Raw genomic sequence first — 19,094 nt, 5'->3', positions numbered from 1 at the left:
TACAGAATTACCAAATGTACCAGTTGTTTTTGTAAAATGTCTATTAAAAACAGATCCTTTAAAATATTTAAACGATTTAACGACAAATTATTTAAACACACATGAATATAAGATGCAGCCTTATTTTTGTTTTTAGGAGAGAATGTGCCTGCTGAAAAAAACATTATTTTTAAAAAGTGCATTGCAGGATATCAGGAATTTGCTGTGGCACACCTTGAAGACTTTCATGCAGATTATTTGCACATAACTTACAGTCAGTTGTTGTGGCCGAGTGGTTAAGGCGATGGACTAGAAATCCATTGGGGTCTCCCCGCGCAGGTTCGAATCCTGCCAACAACGAGAAACTTTTTAACATCGGCTACAATTTCAGAAGTTAACCTTTAGAATTTCTTCCATGTCAGTTTTATAAATAGGTGGCTTATTTTGGTGTCACTATTGCCCTTTCACATATTTATTATCGCTACCCCTTTCATATCTTTGCTATAACTCTCGTCCTACATTAGCGCTGGTGCAAACACTTCAAATTATTATACCCTGGCTCTCTCAGTCATACCATTCATGCACTTGAAACTTACTTTACCAATAAAAGAAGCAAATAGAAAAATAAAACAAAAGTGCTTGCTGGATTAGGCAAACACACTTCATAAAACTGCATTTTCTTTTCTATTCTCCCCGTGTTACAAGCTTAACTGCTCCCTGTGTAATTTCTCTTAGCCTGCTGTCCCAGGAAGAGAATTTTATCTACAGGCTCTTTCCGTGTTTTTTTCCTAGCCTTTCTTTCCCTTTTCTTAGATTTGTAACTGTTCCTTTACGTGCTCTATTTAGGCGCCATTAATCTCATTTGAGCTCCTTGTACCTGCTGCTGTTTTCTCCACACCTCATACTGCCATTTCCCTCTTTCTCTCTTTCTCTGAGGTTGGTGGCTACTTTCCAAAGCTTCTGATGCCCCAATGTTCCTTCATCTTGTTGTCAGACGTGAATTGGAAAAGCAACCAAATTAACAAGCCTTTACCACTCATACATGGCAGAGGTTTATACTTTAATTCAATGAGCTAAGAAAAGCGTGTTGTGGGGCCCCTACGAGCAATGGTGCTTGCTTCATCATAATTGGGCACGCAGTCATTAGCCACAGCTCTGATCATGGGTCACTGAGGTCAGTTTCAATAATTCCTCAAAAACCTATCCATGCAGTCCCCCCTAACTGTGTAGTTATCTTGCTTTACTGCTGTTTGTGTGATTAGCTGGGAGGAGCTCACGGCAGCATCCTCCCTATAAAAGTGTAGATGGACCGCTCCTTAACTTTTTCTTGCTTCACATACAGATGGCTTGAGGAGGTACAGGGGAGATGAAGGTCTAATAGACAGAATAGAAGATCTGCGCCAGGTGTGTTTCTCTGCATTGGTGTCCCATCACAGGCCCACAAGTGTATGTGTGATCTTTGACTTCTGGCAGTTCACAAGCAGGCGGCCAGGAAACGGTGTCAGCCTATCAACCACTGAGGAGACAAAGCCTTTGTATAAGCAATGAGGAAGCAATGAACACATTCAGTCTATCACTGGAGTTCCCTGAGTGTTTCGAATTATAAATTCTCCATGTCACTGTATGTTATTGAGCCCAAGTAGCTCGCCGTGATCGTATAGTGGTTAGTACTCTGCGTTTTGGCTGCAGCAACCTCGGTTCGAATCCGAGTCACGGCATTGTGGTTGGCAATGTCACGGCAGTTGGGTTCTTCTTTTACAGAATTACCAAATGTACCAGTTGTTTTTGTAAAATGTCTATTAAAAACAGATCCTTTAAAATATTTAAACGATTTAACGACAAATTATTTAAACACACATGATTATAAGATGTAGCCTTATTTTTGTTTTTAGGAGAGAATGTGCCTGCTGAAAAAAACATTATTTTTAAAAAGTGCATTGCAGGATATCAGGAATTTGCTGTGGCACACCTTGAAAACTTTCATGCAGATTATTTGCACAAAACTTATAGTCAGTTGTTGTGGCCGAGTGGTTAAGGCGATGGACTAGAAATCCATTGGGGTCTCCCCGCGCAGGTTCGAATCCTGCCAACAACGAGAAACTTTTTAACATCGGCTACAATTTCAGAAGTTAACCTTTAGAATTTCTTCCATGTCAGTTTTATAAATAGGTGGCTTATTTTGGTGTCACTATTGCCCTTTCACATATTTATTATCGCTACCCCTTTCAAATCTTTGCTATAACTCTCGTCCTACATTAGCGCTGGTGAAAACACTTCAAATTATTATACCCTGGCTCTCTCAGTCATACCATTCATGCACTTGAAACTTACTTTACCAATAAAAGAAGCAAATAGAAAAATAAAACAAAAGTGCTTGCTGGATTAGGCAAACACACTTCATAAAACTGCATTTTCTTTTCTATTCTCCCCGTGTTACAAGCTTAACTGCTCCCTGTGTAATTTCTCTTAGCCTGCTGTCCCAGGAAGAGAATTTTATCTACAGGCTCTTTCCGTGTTTTTTTCCTAGTCTTTCTTTCCCTTTTCTTAGATTTGTAACTGTTCCTTTACGTGCTCTATTTAGGCGCCATTAATCTCATTTGAGCTCCTTGTACCTGCTGCTGTTTTCTCCACACCTCATACTGCCTTTTCCCTCTTTCTCTCTTTCTCTGAGGTTGGTGGCTACTTTCCAAAGCTTCTGATGCCCCAATGTTCCTTCATCTTGTTGTCAGACGTGAATTGGAAAAGCAACCAAATTAACAAGCCTTTACCACTCATACATGGCAGAGGTTTATACTTTAATTCAATGAGCTAAGAAAAGCGTGTTGTGGGGCCCCTACGAGCCATGGTGCTTGCTTCATCATAATTGGGCACGCAGTCATTAGCCACAGCTCTGATCATGGGTCACTGAGGTCAGTTTCAATAATTCCTCAAAAACCTATCCATGCAGTCCCCCCTAACTGTGTAGTTATCTTGCTTTACTGCTGTTTGTGTGATTAGCTGGGAGGAGCTCACGGCAGCATCCTCCCTATAAAAGTGTAGATGGACCGCTCCTTAACTTTTTCTTGCTTCACATACAGATGGCTTGAGGAGGTACAGGGGAGATGCAGGTCTAATAGACAGAATAGAAGATCTGCGCCAGGTGTGTTTCTCTGCATTGGTGTCCCATCACAGGCCCACAAGTGTATGTGTGATCTTTGACTTCTGGCAGTTCACAAGCAGGCGGCCAGGAAATGGTTTCAGCCTATCAACCACTGAGGAGACAAAGCCTTTGTATAAGCAATGAGGAAGCAATGAACACATTCAGCCTATCACAGGAGTTCCCTGAGTGTTCCGAATTATAAATTCTCCATGTCACTGTATGTTATTGAGCCCAAGTAGCTTGCCGTGATCGTATAGTGGTTAGTACTCTGCGTTGTGGCCGCAGCAACCTCGGTTCGAATCCGAGTCACGGCATTGGGGTTGGCAATGTCACGGCAGTTGGGTTTTTCTTTTACAGAATTACCAAATGTACCAGTTGTTTTTGTAAAATGTCTATTAAAAACAGATCCTTTAAAATATTTAAACGATCTAACGACAAATTATTTAAACACACATGATTATAAGATGTAGCCTTATTTTTGTTTTTAGGAGAGAATGTGCCTGCTGAAAAAAACATTATTTTTAAAAAGTGCATTGCAGGATATCAGGAATTTGCTGTGGCACACCTTGAACATTTTCATGCAGATTATTTGCACAAAACTTACAGTCAGTTGTTGTGGCCGAGTGGTTAAGGCGATGGATTAGAAATCCATTGGGGTCTCCCTGTGCAGGTTCGAATCCTGCCAACAACGAGAAACTTTTTAACATCGGCTACAATTTCAGAAGCTAACCTTTAGAATTTCTTCCATGTCAGTTTTATAAATAGGTGGCTTATTTTGATGTCACTATTGCCCTTTCACATATTTATTATCGCTACCCCTTTCATATCTTTGCTATAACTCTCGTCCTACATTAGCGCTGGTGCAAACACTTCAAATTATTATACCCTGGCTCTCTCAGTCATACCATTCATGCACTTGAAACTTACTTTACCAATAAAAGAAGCAAATAGAAAAATAAAACAAAAGTGCTTGCTGGATTAGGCAACACACTTCATAAAACTGCATTTTCTTTTCTATTCTCCCCGTGTTACAAGCTTAACTGCTCCCTGTGTAATTTCTCTTAGCCTGCTGTCCCAGGAAGAGAATTTTATCTACAGGCTCTTTCTGTGTTTTTTTCCTAGTCTTTCTTTCCTTTTTCTTAGATTTGTAACTGTTCCTTTACGTGCTCTATTTAGGCGCCATTAATCTCATTTGAGCTCCTTGTACCTGCTGCTGTTTTCTCCACACCTCATACTGCCTTTTCCCTCTTTCTCTCTTTCTCTGAGGTTGGTGGCTACTTTCCAAAGCTTCTGATGCCCCAATGTTCCTTCATCTTGTTGTCAGACGTGAATTGGAAAAGCAACCAAATTAACAAGCCTTTACCACTCATATATGGCAGAGGTTTATACTTTAATTGAGCTAAGAAAAGCGTGTTGTGGGGCCCCTACGAGCCATGGTACTTGCTTCATCATAATTACGCATGCAGTCATTAGCCACAGCTCTGATCATGGGTCACTGAGGTCAGTTTCAATAATTCCTCAAAAACCTAACCATGCAGTCCCCCCTAACTGTGTAGTTATCTTGCTTTACTGCTGTTTGTGTGATTATCTGGGAGGAGCTCATGGCAGCATCCTCCCTATAAAAGTGTAGATGGACCGCTCCTTAACTCTTTCTTGCTTCACATACAGATGGCTTGAGGAGGTACAGGGGAGATGCAGGTCTACTAGACAGTATAGAAGATCTGCGCCAGGTGTGTTTCTCTGCATTGGTATCCCATCACAGGCCCACAAGTGTATGTGTGATCTTTGACTCCTGGCAGTTCACAAGCAGGCGGCCAGGAAACAGTTTCAGCCTATCAACCCCTGAGGAGACAAAGCCTTTGTATAGGGAATGAGGAAGCAATTAACACATTCAGCCTATCACAGGAGTTCCCTGAGTGTACCGAATTATAAATTCTCCATGTCACTGTATGTCATAGAGCCCACGTAGCTCGCCGTGATCGTATAGTGGTTAGTACTCTGCGTTGTGGCCGCAGCAACCTCGGTTCGAATCTGAGTCACGACATTGTGGTTGGCAATGTCACGGCAGTTGGGTTTTTCTCTTACAGAATTACAAAATGTACCAGTTGTGTTTGTAAAATGTCTATTAAAAACAGATCCTTTAAAATATTTAAACGATCTAACGACAAATTATTTTAACACACATGATTATAAGATGTAGCTATATTGTACCTACTGACATAAATTATCGTTCTTGAACCTATTTGCGGTGGGGGAATGGAGCTCTCCCCCATGCCAATCAGAATGCAGATGAATGCAGTTGCAGTTGAGTGACCTGTATTGTGGCTGTCTAGAGGGAATGCACAAATGTAGCTGTCTCGCAGTCCAATCCAGACGTCAATTGGAGACAGGTTTTCAGGCAAATAGAGCAGTAAGTGCAGAGAAATGCTCACTCTCTAAAAATGGCATTTATAAAGTAGTAAAGTTAAATCCAACCTCACCAGTAAATAGGATTTATCAATAAATAAATAAAGCTTCTCCTCTCTGATATGGAATTACCCCCCAAAAAGTATAAGGGAATACCCAATGCTAACCTACGAGAGGGGCAGACCTCACTGTAGTGAAAAATGTAATAGACTGTTTTGTACTACCAGGACATGCAAACTACCACAGTACATGTCTTACCTTTTACTTACATAGCATGATGCCCCTAGGACTACCTAGGGCCTACCTTTTGGTTAATTATATGTAATAAAATTGGAGTTTAAGGCTTGGCAAGTAGTTTTAAATGGCAAGTCGAAGTGGCAGTACACTGCAGCACAGGCACTGCAGTAGCAGGCTTGAGACAGGTTTGAAATGATACTTTTTTGGGCGGCACAATCAGTTCCTGGGTATATGGTATACCACTTTACAAGGGGCTTTCAAGTCAATGAAATCTGTCAGTCAGGAATACTCCAATTACACACATGATTAGGGAAGAAGCACGTTCACTTCAGCACTGATTAGTAGCAATAAAGTGATTAGAGTCCTAAGGCCAATAAAAAGATACAGCAAAATGCGTAGGTGAAAAGCAATAAGGTAGGGTTGAGGCCACCTTAAGAGTGCAAGGTCTAACAAAAACAAATTAAGGATAACATGAGTAAAACATCAGGTTTCTCTACGGCATTTGGTGAGACAAGTGTGCCTTCTTTTATCTTCCATAAATGCAATCTTTCCCTGACCACTTTATTATATAGCTCTTCAAGTAAAAAAGATAAAGCACTTACAAAGGAGCCTCAAATACTCAAAGATGGTAGACTTCTGTAATATGGGCCATAGACTAAAAGCAGCACGAAAACAGAGTGCAATAGGGTCCCAAAAACTTGAGTGCCACATGAGAGTATGCATGAAAGCCTATCCTTTTCCAAACTAGAGATATACTCATGCAATTTTTGTTTTTAGGAGAGAATGTGCCTGCTGAAAAATACATTATTTTAAAAAAGTGCATTGCAGAATACCAGGAATTTGCTGTGGGACACCTTGAAATCTTTCATACAGATTATTTGCACAAAACTTACAGTCAGTTGTTGTCGCCGAGTGGTTAAGGCGATGGACTAGAAATCCATTGTGGTCTCCCCGCGCAAGTTCGAATCCTGCCAACAACGAGAAACTTTTTAACATCGGCTACAATTTCAGAAGTTAACCTTTAGAATTTCTTCCATGTCAGTTTTATAAATAGGTGGCTTATTTTGGTGTCACTATTGCCCTTTCACATATTTATTATCGCTACCCCTTTCATATCTTTGCTATAACTCTCGTCCTACATTAGCGCTGGTGCAAACACTTCAAATTATTATACCCTGGCTCTCTCAGTCATACCATTCATGCACTTGAAACTTACTTTACCAATAAAAGAAGCAAATAGAAAAATAAAATAAAAGTGCTTGCTGGATTAGGCAAACACACTTCATAAAACTGCATTTTCTTTTCTATTCTCCCAGTGTTACAAGCTTAACTGCTCCCTGTGTAATTTCTCTTAGCCTGCTGTCCCAGGAAGAGAATTTTATCTACAGGCTCTTTCCGTGTTTTTTTCCTAGTCTTTCTTTCCCTTTTCTTAGATTTGTAACTGTTCCTTTATGTGCTCTATTTAGGCGCAATTAATCTCATTTGAGCTCCTTGTACCTGCTGCTGTTTTCTCCACACCTCATACTGCCTTTTCCCTCTTTCTCTCTTTCTCTGAGGTTGGTGGCTACTTTCCAAAGCTTCTGATGCCCCAATGTTCCTTCATCTTGTTGTCAGACGTGAATTGGAAAAGCAACCAAATTAACAAGCCTTTACCACTCATAGATGGCAGAGGTTTATACTTTAATTCAATGAGCTAAGAAAAGCGTGTTGTGGGGCCCCTACGAGCCATGGTGCTTGCTTCATCATAATTGGGCGCGCAGTCATTAGCCACAGCTCTGATCATGGGTCACTGAGGTCAGTTTCAATAATTCCTCAAAAACCTAACCATGCAGTCCCCCCTAACTGTATAGTTATCTTGCTTTACTGCTGTTTGTGTGATTAGCTGGGAGGAGCTCACGGCAGCATCCTCCCTATAAAAGTATAGATGGACCGCTCCTTAACTTTTTCTTGCTTCACATACAGATGGCTTGAGGAGGTACAGGGGAGATGCAGGTCTAATAGACAGAATAGAAGATCTGCGCCAGGTGTGTTTCTCTGCATTGGTGTCCCATCACAGGCCAACAAGTGTACGTGTGATCTTTGACTTCTGGCAGTTCACAAGCAGGCAACCAGGAAACGGTTTCAGCCTATCAACCACTGAGGAGACAAAGCCTTTGTATAAGGAATGAGGAAGCAATGAACACATTCAGCCTATCACTGGAGTTCCCTGAGTGTTTCCAATTATAAATTCTCCATGTCACTGTATGTTATTGAGCCCAAGTAGCTCGCCGTGATCGTATAGTGGTTAGTACTCTGCGTTGTGGCTGCAGCAACCTCGGTTCGAATCCGAGTCACGGCATTGTGGTTGGCAATGTCACGGCAGTTGGGTTTTTCTTTTACAGAATTACCAAATGTACCAGTTGTTTTTGTAAAATGTCTATTAAAAACAGATCCTTTAAAATATTTAAACGATCTAACGACAAATTATTTAAACACACATGATTATAAGATGTAGCCTTATTTTTGTTTTTAGGAGAGAATGTGCCTGCTGAAAAAAACATTATTTTTAAAAAGTGCATTGCAGGATATCAGGAATTTGCTGTGGCACACCTTGAAAATTTTCATGCAGATTATTTGCACAAAACTTACAGTCAGTTGTTGTGGCCGAGTGGTTAAGGCGATGGATTAGAAATCCATTGGGGTCTCCCTGTGCAGGTTCGAATCCTGCCAACAACGAGAAACTTTTTAACATCGGCTACAATTTCAGAAGCTAACCTTTAGAATTTCTTCCATGTCAGTTTTATAAATAGGTGGCTTATTTTGATGTCACTATTGCCCTTTCACATATTTATTATCGCTACCCCTTTCATATCTTTGCTATAACTCTCGTCCTACATTAGCGCTGGTGCAAACACTTCAAATTATTATACCCTGGCTCTCTCAGTCATACCATTCATGCACTTGAAACTTACTTTACCAATAAAAGAAGCAAATAGAAAAATAAAACAAAAGTGCTTGCTGGATTAGGCAACACACTTCATAAAACTGCATTTTCTTTTCTATTCTCCCCGTGTTACAAGCTTAACTGCTCCCTGTGTAATTTCTCTTAGCCTGCTGTCCCAGGAAGAGAATTTTATCTACAGGCTCTTTCTGTGTTTTTTTCCTAGTCTTTCTTTCCTTTTTCTTAGATTTGTAACTGTTCCTTTACGTGCTCTATTTAGGCGCCATTAATCTCATTTGAGCTCCTTGTACCTGCTGCTGTTTTCTCCACACCTCATACTGCCTTTTCCCTCTTTCTCTCTTTCTCTGAGGTTGGTGGCTACTTTCCAAAGCTTCTGATGCCCCAATGTTCCTTCATCTTGTTGTCAGACGTGAATTGGAAAAGCAACCAAATTAACAAGCCTTTACCACTCATATATGGCAGAGGTTTATACTTTAATTGAGCTAAGAAAAGCGTGTTGTGGGGCCCCTACGAGCCATGGTGCTTGCTTCATCATAATTACGCATGCAGTCATTAGCCACAGCTCTGATCATGGGTCACTGAGGTCAGTTTCAATAATTCCTCAAAAACCTAACCATGCAGTCCCCCCTAACTGTGTAGTTATCTTGCTTTACTGCTGTTTGTGTGATTATCTGGGAGGAGCTCATGGCAGCATCCTCCCTATAAAAGTGTAGATGGACCGCTCCTTAACTCTTTCTTGCTTCACATACAGATGGCTTGAGGAGGTACAGGGGAGATGCAGGTCTACTAGACAGTATAGAAGATCTGCGCCAGGTGTGTTTCTCTGCATTGGTATCCCATCACAGGCCCACAAGTGTATGTGTGATCTTTGACTCCTGGCAGTTCACAAGCAGGCGGCCAGGAAACAGTTTCAGCCTATCAACCCCTGAGGAGACAAAGCCTTTGTATAGGGAATGAGGAAGCAATTAACACATTCAGCCTATCACAGGAGTTCCCTGAGTGTACCGAATTATAAATTCTCCATGTCACTGTATGTTATTGAGCCCACGTAGCTCGCCGTGATCGTATAGTGGTTAGTACTCTGCGTTGTGGCCGCAGCAACCTCGGTTCGAATCTGAGTCACGGCATTGTGGTTGGCAATGTCACGGCAGTTGGGTTTTTCTCTTACAGAATTACAAAATGTACCAGTTGTGTTTGTAAAATGTCTATTAAAAACAGATCCTTTAAAATATTTAAACGATCTAACGACAAATTATTTTAACACACATGATTATAAGATGTAGCTATATTGTACCTACTGACATAAATTATCGTTCTTGAACCTATTTGCGGTGGGGGAATGGAGCTCTCCCCCATGCCAATCAGAATGCAGATGAATGCAGTTGCAGTTGAGTGACCTGTATTGTGGCTGTCTAGAGGGAATGCACAAATGTAGCTGTCTCGCAGTCCAATCCAGACGTCAATTGGAGACAGGTTTTCAGGCAAATAGAGCAGTAAGTGCAGAGAAATGCTCACTCTCTAAAAATGGCATTTATAAAGTAGTAAAGTTAAATCCAACCTCACCAGTAAATAGGATTTATCAATAAATAAATAAAGCTTCTCCTCTCTGATATGGAATTACCCCCCAAAAAGTATAAGGGAATACCCAATGCTAACCTACGAGAGGGGCAGACCTCACTGTAGTGAAAAATGTAATAGACTGTTTTGTACTACCAGGACATGCAAACTACCACAGTACATGTCTTACCTTTTACTTACATAGCATGATGCCCCTAGGACTACCTAGGGCCTACCTTTTGGTTAATTATATGTAATAAAATTGGAGTTTAAGGCTTGGCAAGTAGTTTTAAATGGCAAGTCGAAGTGGCAGTACACTGCAGCACAGGCACTGCAGTAGCAGGCTTGAGACAGGTTTGAAATGATACTTTTTTGGGCGGCACAATCAGTTCCTGGGTATATGGTATACCACTTTACAAGGGGCTTTCAAGTCAATGAAATCTGTCAGTCAGGAATACTCCAATTACACACATGATTAGGGAAGAAGCACGTTCACTTAAGCACTGATTAGTAGCAATAAAGTGATTAGAGTCCTAAGGCCAATAAAAAGATACAGCAAAATGCGTATGTGAAAAGCAATAAGGTAGGGTTGAGGCCACCTTAAGAGTGCAAGGTCTAACAAAAACAAATTAAGGATAACATGAGTAAAACATCAGGTTTCTCTACGGCATTTGGTGAGACAAGTGTGCCTTCTTTTATCTTCCATAAATGCAATCTTTCCCTGACCCCTTTATTATATAGCTCTTCAAGTAAAAAAGATAAAGCACTTACAAAGGAGCCTCAAATACTCAAAGATGGTAGACTTCTGTAATATGGGCCATAGACTAAAAGCAGCACGAAAACAGAGTGCAATAGGGTCCCAAAAACTTGAGTGCCACATGAGAGTATGCATGAAAGCCTATCCTTTTCCAAACTAGAGATATACTCATGCAATTTTTGTTTTTAGGAGAGAATGTGCCTGCTGAAAAATACATTATTTTAAAAAAGTGCATTGCAGAATACCAGGAATTTGCTGTGGGACACCTTGAAATCTTTCATACAGATTATTTGCACAAAACTTACAGTCAGTTGTTGTCGCCGAGTGGTTAAGGCGATGGACTAGAAATCCATTGTGGTCTCCCCGCGCAAGTTCGAATCCTGCCAACAACGAGAAACTTTTTAACATCGGCTACAATTTCAGAAGTTAACCTTTAGAATTTCTTCCATGTCAGTTTTATAAATAGGTGGCTTATTTTGGTGTCACTATTGCCCTTTCACATATTTATTATCGCTACCCCTTTCATATCTTTGCTATAACTCTCGTCCTACATTAGCGCTGGTGCAAACACTTCAAATTATTATACCCTGGCTCTCTCAGTCATACCATTCATGCACTTGAAACTTACTTTACCAATAAAAGAAGCAAATAGAAAAATAAAATAAAAGTGCTTGCTGGATTAGGCAAACACACTTCATAAAACTGCATTTTCTTTTCTATTCTCCCAGTGTTACAAGCTTAACTGCTCCCTGTGTAATTTCTCTTAGCCTGCTGTCCCAGGAAGAGAATTTTATCTACAGGCTCTTTCCGTGTTTTTTTCCTAGTCTTTCTTTCCCTTTTCTTAGATTTGTAACTGTTCCTTTATGTGCTCTATTTAGGCGCAATTAATCTCATTTGAGCTCCTTGTACCTGCTGCTGTTTTATCCACACCTCATACTGCCTTTTCCCTCTTTCTCTCTTTCTCTGAGGTTGGTGGCTACTTTCCAAAGCTTCTGATGCCCCAATGTTCCTTCATCTTGTTGTCAGACGTGAATTGGAAAAGCAACCAAATTAACAAGCCTTTACCACTCATAGATGGCAGAGGTTTATACTTTAATTCAATGAGCTAAGAAAAGCGTGTTGTGGGGCCCCTACGAGCCATGGTGCTTGCTTCATCATAATTGGGCGCGCAGTCATTAGCCACAGCTCTGATCATGGGTCACTGAGGTCAGTTTCAATAATTCCTCAAAAACCTAACCATGCAGTCCCCCCTAACTGTATAGTTATCTTGCTTTACTGCTGTTTGTGTGATTAGCTGGGAGGAGCTCACGGCAGCATCCTCCCTATAAAAGTATAGATGGACCGCTCCTTAACTTTTTCTTGCTTCACATACAGATGGCTTGAGGAGGTACAGGGGAGATGCAGGTCTAATAGACAGAATAGAAGATCTGCGCCAGGTGTGTTTCTCTGCATTGGTGTCCCATCACAGGCCAACAAGTGTACGTGTGATCTTTGACTTCTGGCTGTTCACAAGCAGGCAACCAGGAAACGGTTTCAGCCTATCAACCACTGAGGAGACAAAGCCTTTGTATAAGGAATGAGGAAGCAATGAACACATTCAGCCTATCACTGGAGTTCCCTGAGTGTTTCCAATTATAAATTCTCCATGTCACTGTATGTTATTGAGCCCAAGTAGCTCGCCGTGATCGTATAGTGGTTAGTACTCTGCGTTGTGGCTGCAGCAACCTCGGTTCGAATCCGAGTCACGGCATTGTGGTTGGCAATGTCACGGCAGTTGGGTTTTTCTTTTACAGAATTACCAAATGTACCAGTTGTTTTTGTAAAATGTCTATTAAAAACAGATCCTTTAAAATATTTAAACGATTTAACGATAAATTATTTAAACACACATGATTATAAGATGTAGCCTTATTTTTGTTTTTAGGAGAGAATGTGCCTGCTGAAAAAAACATTATTTTTAAAAAGTGCATTGCAGGATATCAGGAATTTGCTGTGGCACACCTTGAAAACTTTCATGCAGATTATTTGCACAAAACTTACAGTCAGTTGTTGTGGCCGAGTGGTTAAGGCAATGGACTAGAAATCCATTGGGGTCTCCCCGCGCAGGTTCGAATCCTGCCAACAACGAGAAACTTTTTAACATCGGCTACAATTTCAGAAGTTAACCTTTAGAATTTCTTCCATGTCAGTTTTATAAATAGGTGGCTTATTTTGGTGTCACTATTGCCCTTTCACATATTTATTATCGCTACCCCTTTCATATCTTTGCTATAACTCTCGTCCTACATTAGCGCTGGTGCAAACACTTCAAATTATTATACCCTGGCTCTCTCAGTCATACCATTCATGCACTTGAAACTTACTTTACCAATAAAAGAAGCAAATAGAAAAATAAAACAAAAGTGCTTGCTGGATTAGGCAAACACACTTCATAAAACTGCATTTTCTTTTCTATTCTCCCCGTGTTACAAGCTTAACTGCTCCCTGTGTAATTTCTCTTAGCCTGCTGTCCCAGGAAGAGAATTTTATCTACAGGCTCTTTCCGTGTTTTTTTCCTAGTCTTTCTTTCCCTTTTCTTAGATTTGTAACTGTTCCTTTACGTGCTCTATTTAGGCGCCATTAATCTCATTTGAGCTCCTTGTACCTGCTGCTGTTTTCTCCACACCTCATACTGCCTTTTCCCTCTTTCTCTCTTTCTCTGAGGTTGGTGGCTACTTTCCAAAGCTTCTGATGCCCCAATGTTCCTTCATCTTGTTGTCAGACGTGAATTGGAAAAGCAACCAAATTAACAAGCCTTTACCACTCATACATGGCAGAGGTTTATACTTTAATTCAATGAGCTAAGAAAAGCGTGTTGTGGGGCCCCTACGAGCCATGGTGCTTGCTTCATCATAATTGGGCACGCAGTCATTAGCCACAGCTCTGATCATGGGTCACTGAGGTCAGTTTCAATAATTCCTCAAAAACCTATCCATGCAGTCCCCCCTAACTGTGTAGTTATCTTGCTTTACTGTTGTTTGTGTGTTTAGCTGGGAGGAGCTCACGGCAGCATCCTCCCTATAAAAGTGTAGATGGACCGCTCCTTAACTTTTTCTTGCTTCACATACAGATGGCTTGAGGAGGTACAGGGGAGATGCAGGTCTAATAGACAGAATAGAAGATCTGCGCCAGGTGTGTTTCTCTGCATTGGTGTCCCATCACAGGCCCACAAGTGTATGTGTGATCTTTGACTTCTGGCAGTTCACAAGCAGGCGGCCAGGAAACGGTTTCAGCCTATCAACCACTGAGGAGACAAAGCCTTTGTATAAGCAATGAGGAAGCAATGAACACATTCAGCCTATCACAGGAGTTCCCTGAGTGTTCCGAATTATAAATTCTCCATGTCACTGTATGTTATTGAGCCCAAGTAGCTTGCCGTGATCGTATAGTGGTTAGTACTCTGCGTTGTGGCCGCAGCAACCTCAGTTCGAATCCAAGTCACGGCATTGTGGTTGGCAATGTCACGGCAGTTGGGTTTTTCTTTTACAGAATTACCAAATGTACCAGTTGTTTTTGTAAAATGTCTATTAAAAACAGATCCTTTAAAATATTTAAACGATCTAACGACAAATTATTTAAACACACATGATTATAAGATGTAGCCTTATTTTTGTTTTTAGGAGAGAATGTGCCTGCTGAAAAAAACATTATTTTTAAAAAGTGCATTGCAGGATATCAGGAATTTGCTGTGGCACCCCTTGAAAACTTTCATGCAGATTATTTGCACAAAACTTACAGTCAGTTGTTGTGGCCGAGTGGTTAAGGCGATGGACTAGAAATCCATAGGGGTCTCCCCGCGCAGGTTCGAATCCTGGCAACAACGAGAAACTTTTTAACATCGGCTACAATTTCAGAAGCTAACCTTTAGAATTTCTTCCATGTCAGTTTTATAAATAGGTGGCTTATTTTGGTGTCACTATTGCCCTTTCACATATTTATTATCGCTACCCCTTTCATATCTTTGCTATAACTCTCGTCCTACATTAGCGCTGGTGCAAACACTTCAAAATATTATACCCTGGCTCTCTCAGTCATACCATTCATGCACTTGAAACTTACTTTACCAATAAAAGAAGCAAATAGAAAAATAAAACAAAAGTGCTTGCTGGATTAGGCAACACACTTCATAAATCTGCATTTTCTTTTCTATTCTCCCCGTGTTACAAGCTTAACTGCTCCCTGTGTAATTTCTCTTAGCCTGCTGTCCCAGGAAGAGAATTTTATCTACAGGCTCTTTCCGTGTTTTTTTTCTAGTCTTTCTTTCCCTTTTCTTAGATTTGTAACTGTTCCTTTACGTGCTCTATTTAGGCGCCATTAATCTCATTTGAGCTCCTTGTACCTGCTGCTGTTTTCTCCACACCTCATACTGCCTTTTCCCTCTTTCTCTCTTTCTCTGAGGTTGGTGGCTACTTTCCAAAGCTTCTGATGCCCCAATGTTCCTTCATCTTGTTGTCAGACGTGAATTGGAAAAGCAACCAAATTAACAAGCCTTTACCACTCATACATGGCAGAGGTTTATACTTTAATTCAATGAGCTAAGAAAAGCGTGTTGTGGGGCCCCTACGAGCCATGGTGCTTGCTTCATCATAATTGGGCACGCAGTCATTAGCCACAGCTCTGATCATGGGTCACTGAGGTCAGTTTCAATAATTCCTCAAAAACCTATCCATGCAGTCCCCCCTAACTGTGTAGTTGTCTTGCTTTACTGCTGTTTGTGTGATTAGCTGGGAGGAGCTCACGGCAGCATCCTCCCTATAAAAGTGTAGATGGACCGCTCCTTAACTTTTTCTTGCTTCACATACAGATGGCTTGAGGAGGTACAGGGGAGATGCAGGTCTAATAGACAGAATAGAAGATCTGCGCCAGGTGTGTTTCTCTGCATTGGTGTCCCATCACAGGCCCACAAGTGTATGTGTGATCTTTGACTTCTGGCAGTTCACAAGCAGGCGGCCAGGAAATGGTTTCAGCCTATCAACCACTGAGGAGACAAAGCCTTTGTATAAGCAATGAGGAAGCAATGAACACATTCAGCCTGTCACAGGAGTTCCCTGAGTGTTCCGAATTATAAATTCTCCATGTCACTGTATGTTATTGAGCCCAAGTAGCTTGCCGTGATCGTATAGTGGTTAGTACTCTGTGTTGTGGCCGCAGCAACCTCGGTTCGAATCCGAGTCACGGCATTGTGGTTGGCAAAGTCACGGCAGTTGGGTTTTTCTTTTACAGAATTACCAAATGTACCAGTTGTTTTTGTAAAATGTCTATTAAAAACAGATCCTTTAAAATATTTAAACAATCTAACGACAAATTATTTAAACACACATGATTATAAGATTTAGCCTTATTTTTGTTTTTAGGAGAGAATGTGCCTGCTGAAAAAAACATTATTTTTAAAAAGTGCATTGCAGGATATCAGGAATTTGCTATGGCACACCTTGAAATCTTTCATGCAGATTATTTGCACAAAACTTACAGTCAGTTGTTGTGGCCGAGTGGTTAAGGCGATGGACTAGAAATCCATTGGGGTCTCCCCGCGCAGGTTCAAATCCTGACAACAACGAGAAACTTTTTAACATCGGCTACAATTTCAGAAGCTAACCTTTAGAATTTCTTCCATGTCAGTTTTATAAATAGGTGGCTTATTTTGATGTCACTATTGCCCTTTCACATATTTATTATCGCTACCCCTTTCATATCTTTGCTATAACTCTCGTCCTACATTAGCGCTGGTGCAAACACTTCAAAATATTATACCCTGGCTCTCTCAGTCATACCATTCATGCACTTGAAACTTACTTTACCAATAAAAGAAGCAAATAGAAAAATAAAACAAAAGTGCTTGCTGGATTAGGCAACACACTTCATAAAACTGCATTTTCTTTTCTATTCTCCCCGTGTTACAAGCTTAACTGCTCCCTGTGTAATTTCTCTTAGCCTGCTGTCCCAGGAAGAGAATTTTATCTACAGGCTCTTTCCGTGTTTTTTTCCTAGTCTTTCTTTCCTTTTTCTTAGATTTGTAACTGTTCCTTTACGTGCTCTATTTAGGCGCCATTAATCTCATTTGAGCTCCTTGTACCTGCTGCTGTTTTCTCCACACCTCATACTGCCTTTTCCCTCTTTCTCTCTTACTCTGAGGTTGGTGGCTACTTTCCAAAGCTTCTGATGCCCCAATGTTCCTTCATCTTGTTGTCAGACGTGAATTGGAAAAGCAACCAAATTAACAAGCCTTTACCACTCATATATGGCAGAGGTTTATACTTTAATTGAGCTAAGAAAAGCGTGTTGTGGGGCCCCTACGAGCCATGGTGCTTGCTTCATCATAATTAGGCATGCAGTCATTAGCCACAGCTCTGATCATGGGTCACTGAGGTCAGTTTCAATAATTCCTCAAAAACCTAACCGTGCAGTCCCCCCTAACTGTGTAGTTATCTTGCTTTACTGCTGTTTGTGTGATTAGCTGGGAGGAGCTCATGGCAGCATCCTCCCTATAAAAGTGTAGATGGACCGCTCCTTAACTCTTTCTTGCTTCACATACAGATGGCTTGAGGAGGTACAGGGGAGATGCAGGTCTACTAGACAGTATAGAAGATCTGCGCCAGGTGTGTTTCTCTGCATTGGTATCCCATCACAGGCCCACAAGTGTATGTGTGATCTTTGACTCCTGGCAGTTCACAAGCAGGCGGCCAGGAAACAGTTTCAGCCTATCAACCACTGAGGAGACAAAGCCTTTGTATAAGGAATGAGGAAGCAATTAACACATTCAGCCTATCACAGGAGTTCCCTGAGTGTACCGAATTATAAATTCTCCATGTCACTGTATGTTATTGAGCCCAAATAGCTCGCCGTGATCGTATAGTGGTTAGTACTCTGCGTTGTGGCCGCAGCAACCTCGGTTCGAATCCGAGTCACGGCATTGTGGTTGGCAATGTCACGGCAGTTGGGTTTTTCTTTTACAGAATTACAAAATGTACCAGTTGTTTTTGTAAAATGTCTATTAAAAACAGATCCTTTAAAATATTTAAACGATCTAACAACAAATTATTTTAACACACATGATTATAAGATGTAGCTATATTGTACCTACTGACATAAATTATCGTTCTTGAACCTATTTGCGGTGGGGGAATGGAGCTCTCCCCCATGCGAATCAGAATGCAGATGAATGCAGTTGCAGTTGAGTGACCTGTATTGTGGCTGTCTAGAGGGAATGCACAAATGTAGCTGTCTCGCAGCCCAATCCAGACGTCAATTGGAGACAGGTTTTCAGGCAAATAGAGCAGTAAGTGCAGAGAAATGCTCACTCTCTAAAAATGGCATTTATAAAGTAGTAAAGTTAAATCCAACCTCACCAGTAAATAGGATTTATCAATAAATAAATAAAGCTTCTCCTCTCTGATATGGAATTACCCCCCAAAAAGTATAAGGGAATACCCAATGCTAACCTACGAGAGGGGCAGACCTCACAGTAGTGAAAAATGTAATAGACTGTTTTGTACTACCAGGACATGCAAACTACCACAGTACATGTCTTACCTTTTACTTACATAGCATGATGCCCCTAGGACTACCTAGGGCCTACCTTTTGGTTAATTATATGTAATAAAATTGGAGTTTAAGGCTTGGCAAGTAGTTTTAAATGGCAAGTCGAAGTGGCAGTACACTGCAGCACAGGCACTGCAGTAGCAGGCTTGAGACAGGTTTGAAATGATACTTTTTTGGGCGGCACAATCAGTTCCTGGGTATATGGTATACCACTTTACAAGGGGCTTTCAAGTCAATGAAATCTGTCAGTCAGGTATACTCCAATTACACACATGATTAGGGAAGAAGCACGTTCACTTCAGCACTGATTAGTAGCAATAAAGTGATCAGAGTCCTAAGGCCAACAAAAAGATACAGCAAAATGTGTAGGTGAAAAGCAATAAGGTAGGGTTGAGGCCACCTTAAGAATGCAAGGTCTAACAAAAACAAACTAAGGATAACATGAGTAAAACATCAGGTTTCTCTACGGCATTTGGTCAGACAAGTGTGCCTTCTTTTAT

At 41.0% G+C, this 19,094-nt stretch overlaps 15 non-coding genes across 15 annotated transcripts; all 15 read left to right on the top strand.

The window, feature by feature from the left end:
- The first annotated feature begins 257 nt into the window (after positions 1–257).
- TRNAS-AGA (transfer RNA serine (anticodon AGA)) lies at positions 258–339 on the top strand. The gene has a single exon. It is a non-coding gene; the product is annotated as a tRNA-Ser (tRNA).
- A 1,286-nt stretch (positions 340–1,625) lies between these two features.
- Positions 1,626–1,697, top strand: TRNAQ-UUG (transfer RNA glutamine (anticodon UUG)). Its single transcript has one exon. It is a non-coding gene; the product is annotated as a tRNA-Gln (tRNA).
- A 295-nt stretch (positions 1,698–1,992) lies between these two features.
- Positions 1,993–2,074, top strand: TRNAS-AGA (transfer RNA serine (anticodon AGA)). The gene has a single exon. It is a non-coding gene; the product is annotated as a tRNA-Ser (tRNA).
- Positions 2,075–3,360: 1,286 nt separating this feature from the next.
- TRNAH-GUG (transfer RNA histidin (anticodon GUG)) lies at positions 3,361–3,432 on the top strand. Its single transcript has one exon. It is a non-coding gene; the product is annotated as a tRNA-His (tRNA).
- Positions 3,433–3,727: 295 nt separating this feature from the next.
- Positions 3,728–3,809, top strand: TRNAS-AGA (transfer RNA serine (anticodon AGA)). Its single transcript has one exon. It is a non-coding gene; the product is annotated as a tRNA-Ser (tRNA).
- A 2,850-nt stretch (positions 3,810–6,659) lies between these two features.
- TRNAS-AGA (transfer RNA serine (anticodon AGA)) lies at positions 6,660–6,741 on the top strand. Its single transcript has one exon. It is a non-coding gene; the product is annotated as a tRNA-Ser (tRNA).
- A 1,286-nt stretch (positions 6,742–8,027) lies between these two features.
- On the top strand, positions 8,028–8,099 carry TRNAH-GUG (transfer RNA histidin (anticodon GUG)). Its single transcript has one exon. It is a non-coding gene; the product is annotated as a tRNA-His (tRNA).
- Positions 8,100–8,394: 295 nt separating this feature from the next.
- On the top strand, positions 8,395–8,476 carry TRNAS-AGA (transfer RNA serine (anticodon AGA)). The gene has a single exon. It is a non-coding gene; the product is annotated as a tRNA-Ser (tRNA).
- A 2,850-nt stretch (positions 8,477–11,326) lies between these two features.
- TRNAS-AGA (transfer RNA serine (anticodon AGA)) lies at positions 11,327–11,408 on the top strand. The gene has a single exon. It is a non-coding gene; the product is annotated as a tRNA-Ser (tRNA).
- A 1,286-nt stretch (positions 11,409–12,694) lies between these two features.
- TRNAH-GUG (transfer RNA histidin (anticodon GUG)) lies at positions 12,695–12,766 on the top strand. Its single transcript has one exon. It is a non-coding gene; the product is annotated as a tRNA-His (tRNA).
- Positions 12,767–13,061: 295 nt separating this feature from the next.
- TRNAS-AGA (transfer RNA serine (anticodon AGA)) lies at positions 13,062–13,143 on the top strand. The gene has a single exon. It is a non-coding gene; the product is annotated as a tRNA-Ser (tRNA).
- A 1,653-nt stretch (positions 13,144–14,796) lies between these two features.
- On the top strand, positions 14,797–14,878 carry TRNAS-AGA (transfer RNA serine (anticodon AGA)). The gene has a single exon. It is a non-coding gene; the product is annotated as a tRNA-Ser (tRNA).
- A 1,285-nt stretch (positions 14,879–16,163) lies between these two features.
- TRNAH-GUG (transfer RNA histidin (anticodon GUG)) lies at positions 16,164–16,235 on the top strand. The gene has a single exon. It is a non-coding gene; the product is annotated as a tRNA-His (tRNA).
- A 295-nt stretch (positions 16,236–16,530) lies between these two features.
- TRNAS-AGA (transfer RNA serine (anticodon AGA)) lies at positions 16,531–16,612 on the top strand. The gene has a single exon. It is a non-coding gene; the product is annotated as a tRNA-Ser (tRNA).
- Positions 16,613–17,893: 1,281 nt separating this feature from the next.
- On the top strand, positions 17,894–17,965 carry TRNAH-GUG (transfer RNA histidin (anticodon GUG)). The gene has a single exon. It is a non-coding gene; the product is annotated as a tRNA-His (tRNA).
- Positions 17,966–19,094: the final 1,129 nt, after the last annotated feature.

Source organism: Lissotriton helveticus, chromosome 12 (genome assembly GCF_964261635.1).
Source record: "Lissotriton helveticus chromosome 12, aLisHel1.1, whole genome shotgun sequence".
Lineage (NCBI taxonomy): Eukaryota > Metazoa > Chordata > Amphibia > Caudata > Salamandridae > Lissotriton > Lissotriton helveticus.
This window is presented reverse-complemented; position numbering and strand designations above follow the sequence as displayed.